Source organism: Oncorhynchus masou, unplaced genomic scaffold (genome assembly GCF_036934945.1).
Source record: "Oncorhynchus masou masou isolate Uvic2021 unplaced genomic scaffold, UVic_Omas_1.1 unplaced_scaffold_3008, whole genome shotgun sequence".
In the NCBI taxonomy this organism is placed as follows: domain Eukaryota; kingdom Metazoa; phylum Chordata; class Actinopteri; order Salmoniformes; family Salmonidae; genus Oncorhynchus; species Oncorhynchus masou.
In genome coordinates, this window is record NW_027009427.1 from 32020 (window position 1) to 45802 (window position 13783).

Consider the following 13783-nt stretch of genomic DNA (forward strand, 5'->3'; position numbering starts at 1 on the left):
CATGGAGAATAAGAGCACCTCCTCCCAACTGCCCACTGCTAGGAAACACTGTCACCACCAATAAATCCACTATAATTGAGAATTTCAATAAGCATTTTTCTACGGCTGGCCATGCTTTCCACCTGGCTACTCCTACCCCGGTCAACAGCACTGCACCCCCCACAGCAACTCGCCCAAGCCTTCCCCATTTCTCCTTCTCCCAAATCCGTTCAGCTGATGTTCTGAAAGAGCTGCAAAATCTGGACCCCTACAAATCAGCCGTGCTTGACGATCTGGACCCTTTCTTTCTAAAATTATCTGCCGAAATTGTTGCCACCCCTATTACTAGCCTGTTCAACCTCTCTTTCATGTCGTCTGAGATTCCCAAAGATTGGAAAGCAGCTGCGGTCATCCCCTCTTCAAAGGGGGGACACTCTTGACCCAAACTGCTACAGACCTATATCTATCCTACCATGCCTTTCTAAGGTCTTCGAAAGCCAAGTCAACAAACAGATTACCGACCATTTCGAATCTCACCATACCTTCTCTGCTATGCAATCTGGTTTCAGAGCTGGTCATGGGTGCACCTCAGCCACGCTCAAGGTCCTTAACGATATCTTAACCGCCATCGATAAGAAACATTACTGTGCAGCCGTGTTCATTGATCTGGCCAAGGCTTTTGACTCTGTCAATCACCACATCCTCATCGGCAGACTCGACAGCCTTGGTTTCTCAAATGATTGCCTCGCCTGGTTCACCAACTACTTCTCTGAGAGTTCAGTGTGTCAAATCGGAGGGTCTGCTGTCCGGACCTCTGGCAGTCTCTATGGGGGTGCCACAGGGTTCAATTCTTGGACCGACTCTCTTCTCTGTATACATCAATGAGGTCGCTCTTGCTGCTGGTGAGTCTCTGATCCACCTCTATGCAGACAACACCATTCTGTATACTTCTGGCCCTTCTTTGGACACCGTGTTAACAACCCTCCAGGCAAGCTTCAATGCCATACAACACTCCTTCCGTGGCCTCCAATTGCTCTTAAATACAAGTAAAACTAAATGCATGCTCTTCAACCGATCGCTACCCGCACCTGCCCGCCTGTCCAACATCACTACTCTGGACGGCTCTGACTTAGAATACGTGGACAACTACAAATACTTCGGTGTCTGGTTCGACTGTAAACTCTCCTTCCAGACCCACATCAAACATCTCCAATCCAAACTTAAATCTAGAATTGGCTTCCTATTTCGCAACAAAGCATCCTTCACTCATGCTGCCAAACATACCCTTGTAAAACTGACCATCCTACCAATCCTCGACTTTGGCGATGTCATTTACAAAATAGCCTCCAATACCCTACTCAACAAAATGGATGCAATCCGTTTTGTCACCAAAGCCCCATATACTACCCACCATTGCGACCTGTACGCTCTCGTTGGCTGGCCCTCGCTTCATACTCGTCGCCAAACCCACTGGCTCCATGTCATCTACAAGACCCTGCTAGGTAAAGTCCCCCCTTATCTCAGCTCGCTGGTCACCATAGCATCACCCACCTGTAGCACACGCTCCAGCGGGTATATCTCTCTAGTCACCCCCAAAACCAATTATTTCTTTGGCCGCCTCTCCTTCCAGTTCTCTGCTGCCAATGACTGGAACGAACTACAAAAATCTCTGAAACTGGAAACACTTATCTCCCTCACTAGCTTTAAGCACCAACTGTCAGAGCAGCTCACAGATTACTGCACCTGTACATAGCCCACCTATATTTTAGCCCAAACAACTACCTCTTTCCCTACTGTATTTAATTTTATTTATTTATTTTGCTCCTTTGCACCCCATTATTTTTATTTCTACTTTGCACATTCTTCCATTGCAAATCTACCATTCCAGTGTTTTACTTGCTATATTGTATTTACTTTGCCACCATGGCCTTTTATTGCCTTTAGCTCCCTTATCTCACCTCATTTGCTCACATCGTATATAGACTTCTTGATACTGTATGTTTGTTTTACTCCATGTGTAACTCTGTGTCGTTGTATGTGTCGAACTGCTTTGCTTTATCTTGGCCAGGTCGCAATTGTAAATGAGAACTTGTTCTCAACTTTCCTACCTGGTTAAATAAAGGTGAAATAAAAATAAAAAAATATGTTAGAGGTGGAACATCATGGTTGGTTAAGGCATATTGAGCAGGGCTAGAGGCTCTACAGTGAAATAAGACAGTAATCACTAACCAGGACAGTAATGGACAAGGCATATTGATATTAGAGAGAGGCATGCGTAGCCAAGTGAACATATGGGTCTAGTGAGTGGTTGGGCTGACTGGGGACACGGCGATTCAGACAGTTAGCAGGCCGATGCTAACACGCTAACAGTTAGTAGGCTGGGCTAAACAAGCTAGCAGTTAGCAGACCGGGGCTGGCAAGCTAGCAGTTAGCAGACCGGGTTAGCAAGCAAGCAGTTAGCAGGGGCTAGCAGACCGGGGCAGGCAACTCTCTGTCCATCGTAATCTACTGGGAAACTGGGATTCTCCATCCATCAACCGACAGGGATTCTCCATCATTAAACAATGATGGAGAATCCTCCTGGTTTATCGACCCCACCACTCACCGTCGTACATAACTATTGCCCAGCTGCCTCTCACAAAAGAACAGCTTGAAATGCCCCAAATTAAGATTCAAATTTTGATTGCAACATGCGCATAAACTCGACTTGTTTTGTAAAAAAGCATAAGCTCGACTTGTTTTTGTAAAAAAGCATAAGCTCTACTTGTTTTTAAAAAAAGCATAAGCTCTACTTGTTTTTAAGCTTTAAAAAGCATAAGCTTGTTTCTACTTGTTTTAAAAAAAAGCATAAGCTTCTACTTGTTTTAAAAAAAAGCATAAGCTCTACTTGTTTAAAAAAAAAAGCACTTGTTTTTAAAAAAGCATAAGCTCTAACTTTACTTTTTAAAAAAAGCTCTACTTTTTTTAAAAAAAAAAGCATAAGCTCTACTTGTTTAAAAAAGCATAAGCTTTTTTTACTTGTTTAAAAAAAAAAGCATAAGCTTTACTTGTTTAAAAAAAAGCATAAGCTTTACTTGTTTAAAAAAAAAACATAAGCTCTACTTGTTAAAAAAAAGCATAAGCTCTAGTAAAAAAATAAATAAGCTCTAGTAAAAACCAAAGAGCATAAGCTCTAGTTGTTTTTGAGCTCAGATTTACTCAAGAGGCGTAGGCCTATAAAGCAGCATAGGCATAGCATATAGGGCCAGTGTTTTTATTTAGTAAATATACTATTATGTTTTCATTCACAGTGCAGACCGAAACGAGGTCCCCGCACCGAACACCCCTACCATAAAAACACAAATGATGTTCCACCCTTGTGATGGGCCCCTCATAGCAGGTAACCCACTCACACTGTAAACAGAAGAGAGCTGTGAGTGTGGAAACCACAGTACTACACAGTCTTCCTTCTCCTGATGCATGCGCACACACACAGAGAGAGAGGATAAACAAGACAGGGTGCTTACAGACACACAGAGAGAGAGAGGGGATAAACAAGACAGGGTGCTTACAGACACACACACACACAGAGAGAGAGGGGATAAACAAGACAGGGTGCTTACAGACACACACACACAGAGAGAGAGAGGGGATAAACAAGACAGGGTGCTTACAGACACACGCACACAGAGAGAGAGAGGATAAACAAGACAGGGTGCTTACAGACACACGCACACAGAGAGAGAGAGGATAAACAAGACAGAGTGCTTACAGACACACGCACACAGAGAGAGAGAAGATAAACAAGACAGGGTGCTTACAGACACACGCACACACAGAGAGAGGATAAACAAGACAGGGTGCTTACAGACACACGCACACACAGAGAGAGGGGATAAACAAGACAGAGTGCTTACAGACAGACGCACACAGAGAGAGAAAGGATAAACAAGACAGGGTGCTTACAGACACACGCACAGAGAGAGAGAGGGGATAAGCAAGACAGGGTGCTTACAGACACACACAGAGAGAGAGAGAGGGGATAAGCAAGACAGGGTGCTTACAGACACACGCACACAGAGAGAGGGAGAGGGGATAAACAAGACAGGGTGCTTACAGACACACGCACACAGAGAGAGGGAGAGGGATAAACAAGACAGGATGCTTACAGACACACGAGAGAGAGAGAGAGAGAGAGAGAGAGAGAGAGAGAGAGAGAGAGAGAGAGAGAGAGAGAGAGAGAGAGAGAGAGAGAGAGGATAAACAAGACAGGGTGCTTACAGACACACACACACAGAGAGAGAGAGAGAGGATAAACAAGACAGGGTGCTTACAGACACACAGAGAGAGAGGGGATAAACAAGACAGAGTGCTTACAGACACACAGAGAGAGAAGAGAGAGGATAAACAATACAGGGTGCTTACACAGACACACACACACAGAGAGAGAGAGAGAGAGAGAGACAGAGACAGAGACAGAGACAGAGACAGAGACAGAGACAGAGACAGAGACAGAGAGAGAGAAAGGATAAACAAGACAGGGTGCTTACAGACACACACACACAGAGAGAGAGAGAGAGAGAGAGGGGATAAACAAGACAGAGTGCTTACAGACACACACACACACAGAAAGAGAGGATAAACAAGACAGGGTGCTTACAGACACACACACACACACACAGAGCGAGAGAGAGGGATAAACAAGACAGAGTGCTTACAGACACACACACAGAAAGAGAGAGGATAAACAAGACAGAGTGCTTACAGACACACACACAGAAAGAGAGAGGATAAACAAGACAGAGTGCTTACAGACACACACACAGAGCGAGAGAGAGAGAGAGAGAGAGAGGGGATAAACAAGACAGAGTGCTTACAGACACACACACAGAGAGAGGATAAACAAGACAGGGTGCTTACAGACACACACAGAGAGAGGATAAACAAGACAGGGTGCTTACAGACACACACACACAGAGCGAGAGAGAGAGAGGGGATAAACAAGACAGGGTGCTTACAGACACACACACACAGAGTGAGAGCGAGAGAGAGAGAGAGGGTGAGAGAGCGAGAGAGAGAGAGGGGATAAACAAGACGGGGTGCTTACAGACACACAGTACATGCACACACACACGATTGCAAAAACACCCACATGTAGATACTGTCCCTCCCTCTCACTGAAAAGCACACACACACACACTTTTCTGGAACACTTTAGGTTATGAACACACCCTACACTGTTTAAAACCTAAACGCCTTGTACACACACAGCAAAATAATGAAAACATTTGACAAGTTCATAACCTAAACAAAACCTGAAAAACGGGCATTTAGAATGCAGGATTAAACACGTTAGTCATCTATTTCCAGTCAGTTTCCAACCAGGAGAACAACTACTTCTCCTAAGTGTTCAGATTTGACTTTCCTATCAACTTGTTTAGAGTGCATTTAGTCATTCGATATTGATGTGACATTCCATGCCTTTTATTTAGATCAGTGTTAGGAATGTGTCAACTAAACAGGACATTTGAGTCAATACATCTTTTAAAATGTTTGTTAATCAACTGTGTGAGTTCATTTCTGTTATCATATTTCCCAGCATGTTTTGCTGCAGGTAGATTTTTACAATAGTTTGTTTTAATATCTATGTTTCCTCATGCACATTGAAATCAACCAATGTTATACTATACAAAGATAATTTTGAACAATGTAAGTTATTTATCTAAAGTAAAATATTACTTGAAACACATTCCCTTATTGAACGCAACAACCATGTATATCACTAACAAATACAGTCATGGGTGGGTCTCTCTCACATTCACTCAAAAGGCACGCTGGGAAGTATGCAAATAGAGCTTTACACCCTACACTGTTTAAAACCTAAACGCCTTGTACTGAATAATTGTGCTCGTGTTTAAAAAGTGTTTCAGTTAATAAAAATAATTACAATCTAAACACTGACACATTTTCACTGAAATTCGAAACGCCTCGATGCGTTTAGAAAGTGTTCCAGAAAAGTGTTTAGTTGTGTTCAGATCCTAAACACTTGGTTTTACAGTGTACACATACAACAACACATAGCCAAATCCACACATGGTTGCACACAGCTACAAAACAGAGCTGAGGTATTGAGATGGTTAAGCGAGTGGTAACCATGGTGAGGCAGTGTCGCTAAGAGAAACTAGAACTCGTGGTGTAAACAGGCTTTCAAAGGAACATCCTTTCAGCAGACCAGAGCCAAATCACACTAAGGGTTCAGGGCAATGTGTGTGTTTGACACGTATACAAAACACATTGAGGGACTGCAACAAAAATACTAACAACTGAAGTGAGAGTTTCATACTGACCAAGGTGTGTGTACGTATGTGTGTCTGTGTGTGTGTCTCTCTCTCCCCCTACCTCTGGGCTGTGGGGGGCAGCAGCGGCTGAGCTGGAAGCGGAGGTTGTCGGTACGGAGGTTCTGTCCAGACAGGTGGTCTAGCAGCTCTCTGAGAGATGACCTGTAGGTCTCTGTCCCGTACAGACGAAAACCCTCTGAACCCACCTCGATCTGGAAGTTCTTATACTGACGCACCTGTCTCGACTCACACAGATCCAACTGATCCAGGTGGAGATAGAGGGAGAGACAAGGGAGAGGTGGTGGTCAGTTTGGGGGAATCAAAGAGGAGAAAGAAAGAAGAGGGAGAGAGTAATAGATGTTACAACAACCACACAGAGTTCAGCTGTAGTGAAAGATGTTACAACAACCACACAGAGTTCAGCTGGTAGTGAAAGATGTTACAACAACCACAGAGTTTAGCTGGTAGGAGAAGTGAAAGATGTTACAACAAAAGTTTAGAGTGAAAGAGTTACAACAACCACACAGAGTTCAACTGGTAGTGAAAGATGTTACAACAACCACAGGTTTAGCTGGTAGTGAAAGATGTTACAACAACCACACAGAGTTCAGCTGGTAGTGAAAGATGTTACAACAACCACAGAGTTCAGCTGGTAGTGAAAGATGTTACAACAACCACAGAGTTTAGCTGGTAGTGAAAGATGTTACAACAACAACAGAGTTTAGCTGGTAGTGAAAGATGTTACAATAAAAGGCTAATCAATACTTTGAACAAAGCTAGCAGGTCTTTTAAGTCCGTTTTCACTACTGTTTAGATTAGACCCGAGTTAGCTGGATAAAACCAACTGTCCACTGGAACACCACATCCCAATCAGCCTGTACATTAAGTCACATGCTATTGACTGGAACAGAATTCATTTAATTGAGAATGGATGCCTCAAACAACACACACACACACACAAACAACACACACACACACACATACTCTCTCGCGCACGCACACTTGGAGCCTGTTTGACCATGTGTTGTGCATGCATGTGAGGCTGCTCAGTCAGAGTGTTGACACTGAACAACAGTGTTTACTAATGTAGGACATCTTACCATGATGATGTGATACAGACACCAGACCACCAGGTTCTGCTCAAAATCTACTCTGGTGTGTCACCTGGTATGTGCTTGTTTTGACAGTAACCACACATTGTCTGAAAAGGACTTTAATTGCTCTTCTATCATCATCATGGTTTTCAGTACTCTTTATCAGACAATAACGAAACAGTCAGACAATGAGCAGTGTGTGTGTGTGTGTGTCATGTGTGTCAGACATCATCTGTGTTATATCTGTTCTTAGTCACTTCCTTGTGTAATGATCTCTGAACTTTGGCCTTTTATCTGACTTCTCCACTTGTTCCACCTCGCCCACTTCAGTCATTTCCACCCCACTCTCCCTGCCTGCAGAAATACATTGTTTGTGTTCTCAGTAGGGCTGTGACGATATCAGTATCGCAATATTTTTTCCATGGCAAAAAATGAAAACACAAAGCAGACCAAACTCTTTGGTCCTTTAATAACTTGCTGTATGTTAAATATTGTGTGTTATAGGTTAGAAATAAATACATTTGACTCTGGAAGACAACATAATGATGTTTGTTTCCAACATTAGAGCCATTTTCCTAAAGAAGTTAAATAAGCTTAGTTTTTATTTCCTTGCCACAATACTAACGAGTATCGCGATAATGGTATCGTCCCAGACCTAGTTCTCAGTGTGTATGTGTGTGTGTTACCTCGCTGCAGACCACGGTCATGATGATGTGATGGTAGTCAGTACAGGACCAGCGCAGGACGTAGGTTCCCTCCTCGTTGCCCTCCTGACGAAGCTTCTGGTTGGCATACTCCGTACTGCAGGATGAACAAACAGAACCAACGGTCAACAACACAAAACTCAACGCTAGATTAAGAAGTTAAACAGATAGAAGTGATGGAAGATAAAAATGGGTATGAAAGAGAGAACAAAAGACAGAAAGAGAGAGAGAAACAGTCAGAGAGAGAGCGAGCTAGAGAAAAAGAAATGGACACACCGAGAGAGAGTGAGTACTGACCAGATAGGTCCATGACAGCAGTTCTGTAGGTTCTGCACCACAGAGGAAGGGGCCACCTCTGTACACAGGTAGTGATGGGCATCGACCGTCAGACGGAAATACCCATCCACCAGGGCAGCGAACGCCAGCGCCTCTCCTTTAAACTCCAGCTGCACCTCCTGTGGGACAATAGGAGCATTAAACAATAGTAAGAAATACTTTAGAAATCAAAACATTTGATTATTTTTTCTTTATTTAGATCCCCATTAGCTGTTGCCTTTAGTCTGTTCCAAAACAATGCACTAGTTTCCTTTCTTGTGTCCATTCCTTAGTGTCCTGGACCTGTATCGACAAAGCATTTCACAGTAGAAACTGGTCGATAATCTAAACACAGACTACTAATCACATTATTTGTCCCTTAGCTATGTTGGCTGGCTGTTAGGCCTGGTGACATTTGAACTCTGGCTGGCTGGAGCGAAGACGATACAGTAGAGACAACGTTCATTAATCACTCATTAATATGCTACGGTCACTGCTTAATCTAGTAATCCAAGCTCAGGTAGTGTTTGGAGAGATGCGTGTGTCTCACCATCTTCTTGTTATCCTGTCTGAAGATGGTGACAGTGGACTCTTTGATGACAATGTGTGTGATCTCGTGGAAGTCACAGAATGTCACCCAGCCTTCGCTGGCGTCTTTCTTCTTGGTCTGTTTGCCCTCAAACTTGTTCTTTTTGGACTTGTTCTTCTCTTTCAGGATCAAGGTATTCTATTGCCAATGAAAGGAAAAATACATTGTCAAGAGATTTCTCTTAGATGAGTTTCAAAATACATTCAGATACTTCATCAATACCTTCCAAATTCACTCCAACTTCAGAGATAATATACAGTTTCTCAAGCCAACTCAAAATCACACCCACACAAATACCACGTTCTACACATTCAAATCCACAAAAAAACATTTGAAAATCTCCAAACATCTCACACCAACTCAAATCCCACACATCCTCCTTAACATAAAAAAAGGACCCAGTGACCACTCACATTAGGGGGCTTCCTCCTGTATGATATCCCTGTGGTGCCAGTAACCTGGACCTCCATGGCCAGGGAGGACTCAGGCCCGTGGCTCAGCTCCCCATTGGTCTCTACCTCTTGGGTAACTACCAGGGCCCTGGGCTCCAGCATCTCCCTCCCCAGGCCCCGGGTCAGGCCTTCCAGGGTGGACAGGTACTTGATCTTCAGGTCGTACAGTGTGATGTTACTGTCCTGAACAGTGCGACTGTTGAACTCATTCAGGAAGTTCTTGAAGACGTTGTTGATGCGGAGCCGGGTGAGAATGTTCCGCTGTTTGATTTGCCTGTTCAGTTTCTCCGGGATGAAACGCTTGTAGCTGGAGAGGGAGGAGTGATGGCGAAGAGAGGCAGCAGAGAGGGAGTAGAGAGGGGGCAGAGATGGAGAAGAGAGGGGGCAGAGATGGAGAAGAGAGGGGGCAGAGATGGAGAAGAGAGAGGGGGCAGAGATGGAGAAGAGAGGGGGCAGAGATGGAGAAGAGAAGAGAAGGGGGCAGAGAAGGAGAAGAGAGGGGGCAGAGATGGAGAAGAGAGGGGGCAGAGAAGGAGAAGAGAGGGGGCAGAGATGGAGAAGAGAGGGGGCAGAGAGGGAGAAGAGAGGGGGCAGAGAGGGGGCAGAGAAGGAGAAGAGAGGGGGCAGAGAAGGAGAAGAGAGGGGGCAGAGATGGAGAAGAGAGGGGGCAGAGATGGAGAAGAGAGGGGGCAGAGATGGAGAAGAGAGGGGGCAGAGATGGAGAAGAGAGGGGGCAGAGATGGAGAAGAGAGGGGGCAGAGATGGAGAAGAGAGGGGGCAGAGATGGAGAAGAGAGGGGGCAGAGAAGGAGCAGAGAGGGGGCAGAGAAGGAGCAGAGAGGGGGCAGAGAAGGAGCAGAGAGGGGGCAGAGAAGGAGCAGAGAGGGGGCAGAGAAGGAGAAGAGAGGGGGCAGAGAAGGAGAAGAGAGGGGCAGAGATGGAGAAGAGAGGGGGCAGAGATGGAGAAGAGAGGGGGCAGAGATGGAGCAGGGATGGAGAGAGAGAGAGCAGAGATGGAGAGCGAGGGAGCAGAGATGGAGAGAGAGAGAGCAGAGATGGAGAGCGAGGGAGCAGAGATGGAGAGAGAGAGCAGAGATGGAGAGCGAGGGAGCAGAGATGGAGGCAGTGGAGGAATTAGGAACATTGTCATTCCTTTCCATTTGAGAAATATGTGTGTATAGATTACAGAGTATATCTGGTTGTGTGTGTCTATGTTGTGTGTTTGTGTGTGTATATCTGTGTACATCTCTACCTGATCTCATTGGAGGCAGTAGACAGGGGAATCTCTCTGGTCATAGCATAGTGAGTGATGGCCAGTACAGCCATGCCCAGGCACTCATTCTCTATCTCATGCTGCTCTGCCTCACTCTGGGGGCAACGAACCACAGCCAGACCCTTCTGGAAATCATTCTGGCCCTGGAAACACACCCACATATGATTGGCTGACTAATGTTCCAATGAAATGAAGAGTAGTGAATCATATCCAGGACCTTTATATCAAGCTGTCCAACCATGTCCAAAGACTTCAGTCACCCAAGACATAGACTGTTCACTCTGCTACCGTCCGGCAAACGGTACCGGAGCACAGGCAAATGTTGCTACTCTTTGTCCTTACTCTTATTATTATCTATCCTGATGCCTAGTCACTTTACCCTGTCTTTATTTACATATCTACCTCATTATTATCTATCCTGACGACATCTAGTCACTTTACCCTGTCTTTATGTACATATCTACCTCATTATCTATCCTGATGACATCTAGTCACTTTACCCTGTCTTTATGTACATATCTACCTCATTATTATCTATCCTGACGACATCTAGTCACTTTACCCTGTCTTTATTTACATATCTACCTCATTATTATCTATCCTGACGACATCTAGTCACTTTACCCTGTCTTTATGTACATATCTACCTCATTATCTATCCTGACGACGTCTAGTCACTTTACCCTGTCTTTATGTACATATCTACCTCATTATTATCTATCCTGACGACATCTAGTCACTTTACCCTGTCTTTATGTACATATCTACCTCATTATCTATCCGGATGCCTAGTCACTTTACCCTGTCTTTATGTATATATCTACCTCATTATTATCTATCCTGACGTCTAGTCACTTTACCCTGTCTTTATGTACATATCTACCTCATTATCTATCCTGACGATGTCTAGTCACTTTACCCTGTCTTTATGTATCTATCTACCTCATTATTATCTATCCTGATGCCTAGTCACTTTACCCTAAGTACATATCTACCTCATTATCTATCCTGCCGATGTCTAGTCACTTTACCCTGTCTTTATGTATATATCTACCTCATTATTATCTATCCTGACGTCTAGTCACTTTACCCTGTCTTTATGTACATATCTACCTCGAATACCTAATTATTATCTATCCGGATGCCGAGTCACTTTGCCCTGCCTTTATGTACATATCTACCTCTCATACCCCCTGCACAATGATCCGGTACTGGTATTCCCTGTATATAGCTGCACAATGATCCGGTACTGGTATTCCCTGTATATAGCTGCACATTGATCCGGTACTGGTATTCCCTGTATATAGCTGCACATTGATCCGGTACTGGTATTCCCTGTATATAGCTGCACATTGATCCGGTACTGGTATTCCCTGTATATAGCTGCACATTGATCCGGTACTGGTATTCCCTGTATATAGCTGCACATTGATCCGGTACTGGTATTCCCTGTATATAGCTGCACATTGATCCGGTACAGGTATTCCCTGTATATAGCTGCACATTGATCCGGTACTGGTATTCCCTGTATATAGCAGCACATTGATCCGGTACTGGTATTCCCTGTATATAGCTGCACATTGATCCGGTACTGGTATTCCCTGTATATAGCTGCACATTGATCCGGTACTGGTACTCCCTGTATATAGCTGCACATTGATGCGGTACTGGTACTCCCTGTATATAGCTGCACAATGATCGGGTACTGGTACTCCCTGTATATAGCTGCACAATGATCGGGTACTGGTACTCCCTGTATATAGCTGCACATTGATCCGGTACTGGTATTCCCTGTATATAGCTGCACATTGATCCGGTACTGGTATTCCCTGTATATAGCTGCACATTGATCCGGTACTGGTATTCCCTGTATATAGCTGCACAATGATCGGGTACTGGTATTCCCTGTATATAGCTGCACAATGATCGGGTACTGGTACTCCCTGTATATAGCTGCACAATGATCGGGTACTGGTATTCCCTGTATATAGCTGCACAATGATCGGGTACTGGTATTCCCTGTATATAGCTGCACATTGATCCGGTACTGGTATTCCCTGTATATAGCTGCACAATGATCGGGTACTGGTATTCCCTGTATATAGCTGCACAATGATCCGGTACTGGTATTCCCTGTATATAGCTGCACAATGATCGGGTACTGGTACTCCCTGTATATAGCTGCACAATGATCGGGTACTGGTACTCCCTGTATATAGCTGCACAATGATCGGGTACTGGTACTCCCTGTATATAGCTGCACATTGATCCGGTACTGGTACTCCCTGTATATAGCTGCACATTGATCCGGTACTGGTACTCCCTGTATATAGCTGCACATTGATCCGGTACTGGTACTCCCTGTATATAGCTGCACATTGATCCGGTACTGGTATTCCCTGTATATAGCTGCACAATGATCGGGTACTGGTATTCCCTGTATATAGCTGCACAATGATCGGGTACTGGTATTCCCTGTATATAGCTGCACAATGATCGGGTACTGGTATTCCCTGTATATAGCTGCACAATGATCGGGTACTGGTACTCCCTGTATATAGCTGCACATTGATCCGGTACTGGTACTCCCTGTATATAGCTGCACATTGATCCGGTACTGGTATTCCCTGTATATAGCTGCACATTGATCCGGTACTGGTATTCCCTGTATATAGCTGCACATTGATCCGGTACTGGTATTCCCTGTATATAGCTGCACATTGATCCGGTACTGGTATTCCCTGTATATAGCTGCACAATGATCGGGTACTGGTATTCCCTGTATATAGCTGCACAATGATCCGGTACTGGTACTCCCTGTATATAGCTGCACAATGATCGGGTACTGGTACTCCCTGTATATAGCTGCACAATGATCCGGTACTGGTACTCCCTGTATATAGCTGCACAATGATCGGGTACTGGTACTCCCTGTATATAGCTGCACTGGTATTCCCTGTATATACATTGGGTACTGGTATTCCCTGTATATAGCTGCACATTGATCCGGTACTGGTATTCCCTGTATATAGCTGCACATTGATCCGGTACTGGTATTCCC

At 44.5% G+C, this 13783-nt stretch overlaps 1 pseudogene; it reads right to left on the bottom strand.

Annotated features, from left to right (window-relative positions):
* LOC135534104 (tyrosine-protein kinase JAK1-like) overlaps positions 1-10898 on the bottom strand; it is a 42623-nt pseudogene extending 31725 nt beyond the window's left edge.
* Positions 10899-13783: the final 2885 nt, after the last annotated feature.